At 39.4% G+C, this 10,158-nt stretch overlaps 1 non-coding gene across 1 annotated transcript; it reads left to right on the top strand.

Moving 5' to 3' along the window:
* The first annotated feature begins 5,526 nt into the window (after window positions 1-5,526).
* Window positions 5,527-5,599, top strand: TRNAW-CCA. Its single transcript has one exon. It is a non-coding gene; the product is annotated as a tRNA-Trp (tRNA).
* The last annotated feature ends 4,559 nt before the right edge of the window (window positions 5,600-10,158 follow it).

Below are 10,158 nucleotides of genomic sequence, written 5' to 3'. Positions count from 1 at the left end.
ATCCAAAATCAGATTTAAAAAAAATGACGGGTGTGCTGGTACATATTTGAAAATAAGATATAGTTTTCACTACTTGGCTGCTGCCAAAACAAACGTATTTAGCTAATTTAGAAGGAGCAACAGGCTTTTTTTTTTTTTTTTTTTTTAAAGCTTATCTGAAAAATAAAGTAGTTTTATTGACTTTAAAGTGACATTCAATTTTAATTGGTATAGTATTTGTTCAGTGTGCTAAAATGTAATGATTATCTGGCAAACATAGAGAGCATGCTTTTGGCCCTGGGTTCAGTACTTGAGTGGGGATGAGGCAAAAAGGTTTTTCTAGTAATCAAGCCAGCACTGAGTGCCTGCAGTCCTAATATAACTGCAGTCACTAAGATGTTAAAGGGCTATCAAGGGTTTGAGTCCACATCGGTTGGTAAATAAATAAATAAAACAGCCCTTCTGCTCATTAGGAAACCATCCAAAGCCAGGGAGAGAGAATCAAGTTCCTAATTTATGAGTCAGCCACTTAAAAAAAAAAAAAAAAGGCAATGCTAGCAAGATCGTTCATGAAGCCTTTTCCCCATGCTGATCTTTCTGGAAAAATTAATTCTGCAGTACTCGGGATCACTACCAGTAAGATCTAATATACTGTCAGACTTAGGAAAAAAAAACCATGTTGCCATGGGACTTCAAACAGGAGAGTGAAGAAATGATTATGGCAAATTGCTGTCCCGAATTAATTAAAATAATTTATATGACACGCTGTATAATTGAAATATGCAAAGTGGGGGAAAAAAGACCCCCATAGTAAAATAGATGCATAGTCAAGACAAATGAAATAAAACTGAAAAATAAGGCTCCATCAGTGTGTTCTCCATGTAAGCCATCAATTTTGTCTTCATTGTTGGCAGCATATTGACCAGTGGATGGAGATTTACCAGAAAATTGTTGACCATAATTATTAAATTCTACAAGAAAATATTCTCAGATTGGATGTCACCCTGAGAACCGCGAGACAATTGAGAAGACGGGATTTATTTTGCTTTTGATTTTCAAAAGCAAGAGTTTTATGTGTTTAAAATTCCCCATTAAAATAGCTTTTCATTCTCTTCTCATTGTCTCTTTCGCTCCTGGTTCCCTCCCTTCACTTCCCCTGCTGCCCCTTCCAATTCTGACCTACTCTGGTCTCCTGGCATTGTTCTGACATTTGCCTGGCAGAACATAAAACAACAAATATGTTCAATTTGAGTGGTTTCCTGCAATGTTATTCTGTCAAACTGGCAATTTCCGAAAGGATTTAGAAAGGAGTGTACAATTCCTCAGACAGCCGGGAGGTCCGACAGTGACTGCCAAAGCTGGCCAAGCTTAGATCGGGTCCTAGTATCTGAGCAGAGAAAAACATCCCTTTTTCTCAGGTTTATTTTTCACACCAAGTATCAGGCAGACTTCAGACACCATCTAAGTGGCCCAAAAGCTCTATATTTAGCACCTTGAAACTCAAAGGAGTTTAGGATATTTTGATATGTGTGGTGCATGGGCAACGATTTTTTTTTTCCAGCAGTCATGTCAAGTAATAAAATGTTAATCAAGACATTTAAATTATATCTAATGGCCTCATATAAGGACCAGACACAAAATTCATTAAAACAGGTTCCTTGATTCCCTGAAGAGTCATTTCCTGCTCCCCCACGCAGCATTTGACATTTCCAAGATGGTGGCAGCTTTGGAAATTTTGTGATTTGATTGTGGCTTGGCTTGAATTCAAATTATAGGGTCTGATTTTGATCAAATTAGACATCTAATGCCTCAGGCAGAACAGTGCATGCCAAAGTCAATGACAGCACAATGTACTATTGCACTAACTGAAGACAGAATCCTGCAGACTCTCAGAGCTCATGATAACGCACTTCGTGTCCTCAAAGTATACAGGCCCTCAAAACCATAACAGGTTAGTGTGGCCCATCACATGTTATCATTTCAGCCTTTGAGGGGCTGAAATCTTCTGACCCAGCAATCTGGACTTGTGGGCCAGTGTGTGTTTGCCAGCGTGTATAGCAACAGTCCCTTATCCTCAACCATCTGCAAAGGTAGCAAGAGCTCTGAGTAGTTGGGGCACGCCCATGTGAATTCTCCCATAACCTGCCTTAGTTATGCATTCACTTTTCCATTTCATATCAGTTTTTGGCACTGGGTTGAAAGATGTTTGGGCTTCCCCAGGGTGGCTCAGTGGTAAAGAATCCACTTGCCATGCAGGAGCTGCAGGAGACGTGGGTTTGATCCCTACCCCTGGAGGAGGACATGGCAACCCACTTCAGTATTCTTGTCTGGAGAATCCCATGGAAAGAGGAGCCTGGCAGGGACACGACTGAATTAACTTAGCACTCATGCACACATGCATGAAAGATATTCTTGTGTATTTTTTGCTTTAAAACCAGAGAAATAGGAGTTGCTTGTATATTTTTGAGATTAGTTGTTTGTCAGTTGCTTCATTTGCTATTATTTTCTCCCATTCTGAAGGCTGTCTTTTCACCTTGCTAATAGTTTCCTTTGATGTGCAGAAGCTTTTAAGTTTAATTAGGTCCCATTTGTTTATTTTTACTTTTATTTCCAATATTCTGGGAGGTGGATCATAGAGGATCCTGCTGTGATGTATGTCAGAGAGTGTTTTGCCTATGTTCTCCTCTAGGAGTTTTATAGTTTCTGGTCTTACGTTGAGATCTTTAATCCATTTTGAGTTTATTTTTGTATATGGTGTTAGAAAGTGTTCTAGTTTCATTCTTTTACAAGTGGTTGACCAGATTTCCCAGCACCACTTGTTAAAGAGATTGTCTTTAATCCATTGTATATTCTTGCCTCCTTTGTCAAAGATGAGGTGTCCATATGTGGACACCTTATATACAAGCAACTCCTACAGCTCAACTCCAGAAAAATAAATGACCCAATCAAAAAATGGGCCAAAGATCTAAATAGACATTTCTCCAAAGAAGATATACAGATGGCTAACAAACACATGAAAAGATGCTCAACATCACTCATTATCAGAGAAATGCAAATCAAAACCACTATGAGGTACCATTTCACACCAGTCAGAATGGCTGCGATTCAAAAGTCTACAAATAATAAATGCTGGAGAGGGTGTGGAGAAAAGGGAACCCTCTTACACTGTTGGTGGGAATGCAAACTAGTACAGCCACTATGGAGAACAGTGTGGAGATTCCTTAAAAAACTGGAAATAGAACTGCCTTATGATCCAGCAATCCCACTGCTGGGCATACACACTGAGGAAACCAGAAGGGAAAGAGACACGTGTACCCCAATGTTCATCGCAGCACTGTTTATAATAGCCAGGACATGGAAGCAACCTAGATGTCCATCAGCAGATGAATGGATAAGAAAGCTGTGGTACATATACACAATGGAGTATTACTCAGCCATTAAAAAGAAAACATTTGAATCAGTTCTAATGAGGTGGATGAAACTGGAGCCTATTATACAGAGTGAAGTAAGCCAGAAGGAAAAACACCAATACAGTATACTAACGCATATATATGGAATTTAGAAAGATGGTAACGATAACCCTGTATACGAGACAGCAAAAGAGACACTGATGTATAGAACAGTCTTATGGACTCTGTGGGAGAGGGAGAGGGTGGGAAGATTTGGGAGAATGGCATTGAAACATGTGAAACGTCATGTATGAAACGAGATGCCAGTCCAGGTTCAATGCACGATGCTGGATGCTTGGGGCTGGTGCACTGGGATGACCCAGAGGGATGGTGTGGAGAGGGAGGAGGGAGGAGGGTTCAGGATGGGGAACACATGTATACTAATTAAATAATTTTCTATTAAAGAAAAAAAAAAAAGAACTTAAACACTAAAAATAAATAAATAAATAAATAAATAAATTCTATCTTTTCCTGAAAAAAAAAAAAAAAAAAACCAGAGAAATAAGCTTATGGGTTCCTGCCTGGAAGATAATTAAATGGACAAGGCATTGCATTTTTATCTTTGATAAAAACTCATCACTTTCCCCTTACACAGACTATCTCCTATCCTGAAATTCAGCAAACACAGGGACTTCCAAAACAACTTTTGGCCTTCATGCAGTGTCACAACACGGCCTTTTGGCAAAATGTACTGGCACCAGGCAGTGACCTAAAAAATGCAATGTCAACCGTGGTAAATCCTAGGTTCTGGAAGGGGGCTCATAAGATTGGAAGTGAGAAGTATTCAGTTGCTCAGTCGTATTCAACTCTCTGCAACCCCATGGACTGTAGCCTACCAGGCTCTTTTGCCCATGGGATTTCCCAGGAAAGAACACTGGCGTGGGTAGCCATTCTCTTCTCCAGGGGGTCTTCCCAATGCAGGGATCAAAGCCAGGTCTCCTGCATAGCAGGCAAATTCTTTACCATCTGAACCACCAGGGAACCCTGCTCATAAGATTGTCCTTCCCTGAACTTCCAAAGCCCTAGTGGCTCCTAGAGTAGACAAAGAGATACTGTGCCTTACAGCATCCACCTCCGATCATCCTCTCCTTGAAGGACTTGGGAGTCCAGCATTTTTGGGGCCCAAAAGAAGTCTCTGAATAAAATGTGATATTCTGGGAGAAAGCCGCAAGACCAGACTCATCTACCTGAAAGCAGCTTGGTGACTAACTGCGTGCCCTTGAGCATGTCACTTCATCTCCCAAGGCATTGATCCATTCAACTACCGCCCAAATAAGAGGTTACAGTCTATGAATTAACAACAGGAATAGTGACTGGATTCTTAGAAACTAAAAAAATATTGAGTAAACAGCATGACTGTTGTTGAAATGCAGAGAGGGGTTCAATCCAAGTTGTTGAATCATTCCTTCATATATGAATAACATTCTCCTGGCCTTTGTGATAATTTTTTAGCAATCACTTTACTGTGGGCATGTTGTCAAAAAGTGACATTGGGAGTTTGGGACTTCACTTCTGGTTTTATATGAATTAGGTCTTAAAGAGCTGTGTATCTTGGACAACTCACTTAACCACTCTAGACCTCGCCTTTTCTCTACAAGGAAGGGAGAACTGTTTCATGATCTTGAAGATCTCTTCCAGTCTGTTCTATAAATGATTTCTGTCCCCAGCCTGGTGTCTGGGGACACCAGGAAAGGAAAGCAGACATAAAATGATTAGGAGCTGAGCTTTCTCTTTGGCCTCCAACCTGGAAATAGGACACCTCAGGATAAGATATCAGGAAGACAGATTATTGTACATCTGTTTTTTCCTTAGGGTTTGCATTTTCAGTTACCAAAGCCATCTCTATACTGGGGACTTCCATTGTCATGTATATAGCACCTCTCTTCTAGGTCGATTATCAAGTCTGTGGCCTTTATTTTATTAATATTATTTAAAAAACATTTATTTGGCTGCACTGAGTCTTAGCTGGGGCACATGGAATCTTTAGTTGTGGCATGTGGGATCTAGTTCCCTGACCAGGGATCGAACCCAGGGTCCCCTGTATCAGGAGCACAGAGGCTTAGCCAATAAACCACTAGGGAATACATGTCTCTGCTGCTCCCTGGTGGCTCAGAGGTTAAAGCGTCTGCCTCCAATGCAGGAGACCCAGGTTCGATCCCTGGGTCAGGAAGATTCCCTGGAGAAGGAAATGGTAACCCACTCCAGTGTTCTTGCCTGGAGAATCCCATGGATGGAGAATCCCATAGGACGGTAGGCTATAGTCCTATGGGATTGCAAAGAGTCGGACATGACTAAGCGACTTCACTTTCACTTTTCATTCAACTTTACTCAACACTATCAAATCTGCCTTGGTAGCTGTCTGACCTTCCTCCTGGATATGGTGATTCCCTAGTCGAAGAAAAAGATAATATCTCAAAACTATTTTGCTACAATATACCATTTCATCTGGTATATTCTGTGCTGCCCTTCATATATATTTAAAAATGAGAAGTGAGATAAAGGTTGATCTTTTCTTGGTTCAATGCCAAGACAGCTGACAAGCCAGATTCACAGCAACACCTGAGAGCTAGGATAACATCATGAAACCAGGAGATGGAGACTCCTGGTCTGCAATTCTATTAGGTCCCCAAAACATGGCACCATTGACTCAATGGTCATGAGTTTAAGCAAACTCCAGGAGATAGTGAAGGACAGGGAAGCCTGGCATGCTACAGTCCATGCGATCACAAGGAGTCGGATACAACTGAGAAAATGACCAACAACAAAGTGTGTGCTATTGCAGTTAAAATATTCCTGATTTGTTTCATGCATCTTAAATCCATCCTAAGACCTAATAAGAAAAGCATGCTTTTATTAAAACAATATTGAAATTATCTTTTCATATGTTCATTTTTTTCAGAGTCTCTGGTTTTTGTAAAAAGAAAAGATTTTGTTTCATTTTTACAAGGAATACAAGGAATATTATATACATGAATCCTGTAATACAAAATGACTCAGTTTTTACATAATTTCATTTTCAGAAAAGATGTAGAAGATGTAAAACAGTGTATTTGTAATTAAGAATTTTCAGAGAAAATAGCTTTCAAATATTGGAAGTATTTCAGATATATATATATTTGTATATAGAGAGATTATTTGTATATGTTTATATGCTTTTTTCTCAGAATAAAAAGTGGCTGAATTCTTCTAAGAACTCAAATCAATAAAATTGAGAAACCAGGATTACTATGGTAAGTTTATCATAAATTGCTCTCTTATCCAGGGAAAAATTAACTTCTTAAAATCTTTCTATTTATCAAGAGGCCTGTTTTAAAATTGAATGTATGTAGTCCAATGATTAAAGTGTGGCTTTTTTTAATCTTAAAATGTGTCATCACTATAAAAAGACAGTGAAAAAATGAATGAAACAAATGAACAATATTTGCTGAATCTGTACATTTTCAAATGTCTGTGACATATTGGTAAGTGATGTTTGTTCAGTGACCTGCCTATAAAATAGAGATTTTGTCAACAGTGCCCTCAATTAGATTGTATACTTAGGAGTTTATAGTTCACAGATATCAATTTTGATTAACCTACTAATGTTAAAGAAATAATTTCTCAGTAGGGCAAAAAACCATTAGCTAGTGAGCAAGATGGCATTCCTTTTAAAATTTCATTATGTTAAGAGCCATGTGATTCAGAAATGCCAACTAACCTTGTGATTCATGTATGATATTTAGTGCTTGTGCAGTCTTTGCAAACTAACCTTTGTCTTGGAATCAAGTTTAAGTTATAAGACTTCTTATGAAACTTTCTGGAGAGCAAGAAAATGTGAGTGCTTAGACATACAGGAGAAATGGGATAGATGTATAAATTCATGCCGATGTGAGTGAAAGTGGAAAGCATAAGTAGACATCTTAATTGTTGGATAATACAATCCTGCTAAACTGAAGAATCTGCCTGCAATGCAGGAGACCAGGGTTCGATCCCTGGGTCGGGAAGATCTCCTGGAGAAGGGAATGGCTACCCACTTTAGCATTTCTGCCTGGAAAATTTCAGGCAAAGAGATTGGCACACTACAGTTGGTGGGGTTGCAAAGAGTCGCAACAGCAGCTAAACAGCAACAACAAATGATAGATATGAAGGTCCAAGAATCATTTATACCTCTGATTATTAACCCAGTTTCATTCCTTTAGGCAAACCTATTTCTCAGTAACTTCTATTTGCTAAGTCCAATGCCAGATACCATGGATTCACAGAAGAATAGATAAAAAATTTGACTCCTGGAAATCTTATAGTAATAGTGTGAGTCTAGCTAGTGTGGAGTTATGTAGAGGCTAATATAGTGGTGTTAAGGGGAAAATGGAAGTAACAAAGCATAGTGCTTGAGAATGTGACTTCTGGAGCCAGCTGAATGGGTTCATGTCCCAGCTCTGTTATTTATTACATGTGTTTGTAATAGTTCTATGGCTCATCTACAAAACTGAGGATGATGATAACAGTATTGCCTTCCTTGAGTAGTAATGATGAGAAAATGAGTTATTTTTTATAAAGACTTCAAAGCATACCTGTCACATGACGAACAAGATACAAGAATTTTTGAATAAATAAAGTTCTATGTCTTGGGAAATGATTAGAAAAGTAGAAGCTACTTTGAGGTAAGTGGTTCATTTTATATGGGGAAGAAAGAAACATATTATCCATATCAGGTACTTAGTCCTGATAACTTACAAATCTACACATAAAATAGGAACTCTCCCATTTAGCATAGAACTTGCACACGTGGCAATCCCAGATGGGATTTTGTTGATGAAAGTCAGATTGCTTTAAGTTTCATAACTTTATAAAATGTTCCTTCCATGAGCAACTTCTGAAATTCTTCAGCTCTCATTTTAAAAATAGATACGGAGGAATGGGTAGAAAATGTTAATCAATGCTTATGTAAGTGTGTGTAGAAAATGGAATCTGTCTATACTCTTCCTAGAACCAGTTATTCATGAATTACTCCAGAATCAGACCAGCTCCATTAAGGTAAGTTACTATTGCACTATATAAAAAAGCAGCACCCACCTCCTAAAACTGGTTAATTCTCCCACCTCAAAATAGTCTCTGTGTAAATCAAAGCAATAAAACTAAACAAGAAATTCTCAGTACTAGGCAAAGACCTTTTCCAAGCTCACCTCTTATCCACAAGACATCCTGGTTGCAATTGCATCTCCTTGTTCTTGAGCCCCATCTGTAGCCATTAGAGAATTTCTCTTCAGGGGAACAGTACTGGAAGAAAATAATGATCTTTCAGAATTGAAGATTAATACTTTAATCTTAACTTTTCCTTATGGTTCTCATGTTCCCACTGCAACTTTAGAAGAAAGGAATCCATTTTATCTATAATGTCTAGACACTAGTATTTCCATAGTTAAAGCCTAAACTGGTTCTAACATTACCTACCAGATAAATTTTGAACATGATCAAATGTCATACAAGGACCTCCTGAGTATAGGCATTCTCCTAACCCCCTCGTCTAGAGCTTTACCTCATCACCCCTTGAAGCAGATTTAAAATGACCACACTTTCTTTGACTCTTCTCCAATCAAAATTGGAGCCTATATCCAGTTCCCTGAATCTGGACTGGTTTGTGGCTCCTTTAACAAAAAAAGTATGATGGAAGAAATCTCATGGTGTCAGGTTCCAAATACAGGCTTTAGGAAACTAGCAGCTTTACTTCCTGTTTCTTGGAACTCTCTCTCTCTAAGGGAAATTGCCAAGTCTGCAATCCAAAAGTCTACAAGCAATAAATGCTGGAGAGGGTGTGGAGAAAAGGGAACCCTCTTACACTGTTGGTGGGAATGCAAACTAGTACAGCCACTATGGAGAACAGTGTGGAGATTCTTTAAAAAACTGGAAATAGAACTGCTTTATGATCCAGCAATCCCACTGCTGGGGATACACACTGAGGAAACCAGAATTGAAAGAGACACGTGTACCCCAATGTTCATCACAGCACTGTTTATAATAGCCAGGACATGGAAGCAACCTAGATGTCCATCAGCAGATGAATGAATAAGAAAGCTGTGGTACATATACACAATGGAGTATTACTCAGCCATTAAAAAGAATACATTTGAATGAGTTCTAATGAGGTGGATGAAACTGAAGCCTATTAGAGTGAAGTAAGCCAGAAAGAAAAACACCAATACAGTATACTAACGCATATATATGGAATTTAGAATGATCGTAACAATAACCCTGTATGCTGCTGCTGCTGCTGCTAAGTCGCTTCAGTCATGTCCGACTCTTTGTGACCCCATAGATGGCAGCCCACCAGGCTCCCCCGTCCCTGGGATTCTCCAGGCAAGAACACTGGAGTGGGTTGCCATTTCCTTCTCCAATGCATGAAAGTGAAAAGTGAAAGTGAAGTCGCTCAGTCGTGCCTGACTCTTAGTGACCCCATGGACTGCAGCCTACCAGGCTCCTCCATCCATGGGATTTTCCAGGTATGAGTACTGGAGTGGGGTGCTATTGCCTTCTCTGAATACGAGACAGCAAAAGAGTCACTGATGTAAAGAACAGTCTTTTGGACTTTGTGGGAGAGGGAGAGGGTAGGATGATTTGGGAGAATGGCATTGAAACATGTATAATATCATATATGAAATGAGTCACCAGTACAGGTTCAATGCACGATACTGGATGCCTGGGGCTGGTGCTCTGGGATGACCCAGAGGGATGGTACGGGGAGGGAGGAGGGGGG

The sequence above is a fragment of the Bos indicus x Bos taurus genome, chromosome 12 (genome assembly GCF_003369695.1).
Source record: "Bos indicus x Bos taurus breed Angus x Brahman F1 hybrid chromosome 12, Bos_hybrid_MaternalHap_v2.0, whole genome shotgun sequence".
Lineage (NCBI taxonomy): Eukaryota > Metazoa > Chordata > Mammalia > Artiodactyla > Bovidae > Bos > Bos indicus x Bos taurus.
Note: the sequence above shows the minus strand (reverse complement) of the source record. Positions and strands in the feature narration are given on the sequence as shown.